Raw genomic sequence first — 2,772 nt, forward strand, 5'->3', positions numbered from 1 at the left:
AAGGCGCTCCCGGTGTGCGCTACGCGCACACTCTTCATATGCCATGGAAGTAACAGCGAAATTATCCCCCCCCCCCACAACTGAGGACCTGTCTACGCCACTGTCTGCAACACACAAGTACACCGCCTGCCCGCCCTGTGCACAAACAACATAAATAAGAGAGACATTATTGACTCTCTCTTATTGAGTTATTCATGTTGTTTGTGCACAGGGCGGGCGTGCGGTGTACTTGTGTGTTGCAGATGAGCATTTGACCGGCATTTACGAGTAATTATCGGCAATAATCTGCGAAAAAGAGTAGAGAAACATTAAGACTATGGTACTGGCAGTAAATACATTTCGTGTTTACACTATATTTCTTTTTAGGACGTGGATATTCGTACGAGCATCGGACACCTGTTCGTATGCGCTATTCATCCGAGCAGTTGTTGTGCATGCGCTGTTCATGTTGTATTACATAAATGTAATATAATGCTAGTCTAGGGAGGCGCCTACTCCCTAACCACGCCTACTCTCTAACCCTAACCATAATCCTAACCCCAGCCCTAACCCTAACACTAACTATAAACCGACTCAGTTCTGTTATTATACGCTCGGTTTCGTATATATATACGCGAGTGATAGTACCAAACACTATCTATGGTGTATAACCACATACGCAACGCATGTATGCAGGGGCGTCACAGCCGTAGGGCTGCCGTAGCAAAACGCTATGGACCCCCAGCCTAAAGGGCATAAAATAATCAAAAATCTAAAGGGTAAATAGCATTTTAGAGTGTCTAGATTTAAAAATTATTTACCATTATTTTTTTTATTGAGACATTTCAAGTGCCTGTGGTCTCAATAGTCGCGTTCACACGGTCATGGTTTGGCTCGAGCCAAATGGGCTAAATTTGGCTCGGGCCGGTTTGAGTCGGAGCGTTCAAACGTAAGCAAGTGAATACTGTCTGTCAAATTCAAATTCAAATAAATTTTTTATTGACCACCCCCCCCCCCCTTCACACTCCCTACCTACGGCAATCGTGCCGTGCGCCTGCGGCATGCAACATGAACAGCACATGCGCAACAACTGCTCGGACAAATAGCGCATACAAACAGGTGTACGATGCTCGGACGAATATCAACGTTGTTCTTCTTATTAGGCGCGTTCACACGGACGTTTTTGGCCCGAGCCTAATTAGGCCCGCGCCAGATTTGGCTTGAGCCGAGCGTTCACACAGACGGTTTTTCGGGCCGTGCCAATTTGGCACGAGCCAATTTAATCCCATCGAAAACGTCAGACCAGGCCTGAGCCAAATTTTAGCACCAGCTTTTGGCGAGCGGTAGAGCGGTAGAATCGGTTGAGCGGTAGATGCCGGGTGTGTCGAACGTGTACTTCGACGAAATAAAGTCCAAAACCTTATAAAAATTCTAAAATTTGATCAGGATGCACGTTTTCAAGATTGATAATTGAACTCGGAACGGAAGTAAACACTCTGAATCGTACACAACGCCATCTCGCGACATACTGCCAAAGTATCTGTGAGATGTTTGTGCAACAAAATTTATTTGAATTTGAATTTGACAGACAGTATTCACTTGCGTACGTGTGAACGCTGCGACTTAAACCAGCCCGAGCCAAATTTGGCCCGAGCCAAATTTAGCCCATTTGGCTCGAGCCAAACCATGACCGTGTGAACGCAACTATTGAGACCACAGGCACTTGGAACGTCTCAATAAAAAAAATTATGGTAAATAAACATGAAATGTACCAAAGTCTTAATGTTTCTCTACTCTATTTTGCCTATAATCACCTGTAAATGCCGGTCAAATGCTCATCTGCAACACACAAGTACACCGCACGCACGCCCGCCCTGTGCTGCGTGCACAAACGACATGAATAAGAGAGCAGGTAGGAAAGCGGGATTGAAAAATTCGTTTGACGCTCGCGTCATTTCACACGATCACAGAACGAAAACACATCCAACAGCTCCAATATTGGTATCTATGTGTACATAAATGTTCACTTGTTCGAACTATAACTCTGGCCTTTGTTCTTACCTACTGCCGCCAGAGATATCTCGTGAAATCCTGCAGGAAATGCTCTCTCCGTGAAAATGTACAGAGGACGTATCATCCAAAAATCCCTAACGGCGCTATTTTCGATCAATCGCTGTAGTCGTGTGTGCGTGACGTCATGCCCACGCGCATTGTGCTTGGCTTGGCGGGCCTCGAAACGGAGCTCGGAGGCCGGCAGCAGCTCATTCCGGCATGCAATGTGCCCCATTACTCGCGTATAAACAGACATCTCGTTCTCTTTACATTTTCACGGAGAGAACATTTCCTGCAGGATTTCACGAGATATCTCTGGCGGGAGTAGGTAAGAACAAAGGCCAGAGTTATAATTCGAACAAGTGAACATTTATGTACACATAGATACCAAGATGGGAGCTGTTTGATGTGTGTTCGTTCTATGATCGTGTGAAATATAGCGAGCGTCAAACGAATTTTTCAATCCCGCTTTCCTACCACAGTAGCTGCTCTCTCATTCATGTTGTTTGTGCACGCAGCGCAGGGCGGGGCAGGCTTGCGGTTAGCTCTAGTACTATAGCCCGCTTACATTAACTGCCGCTGTCCAGCGGCAGTTAATGTAACGCAGTGGCTGGAGGTACGGTAGCCGTCGGTCGTTGAAGCCCCTTTTTGGCATTAGGGTTAGGGTTAGGATTAGGGTTAGGTTTAGGGTTATGGTTAGTGTTAGGTTTAGGGTTAGGGTTAGGGTTCTAGCTCATCTAA

This window comes from Priapulus caudatus, unplaced genomic scaffold (assembly GCF_000485595.1).
Source record: "Priapulus caudatus unplaced genomic scaffold, Priapulus_caudatus-5.0.1 Scaffold1104, whole genome shotgun sequence".
NCBI lineage: Eukaryota > Metazoa > Priapulida > Priapulimorpha > Priapulimorphida > Priapulidae > Priapulus > Priapulus caudatus.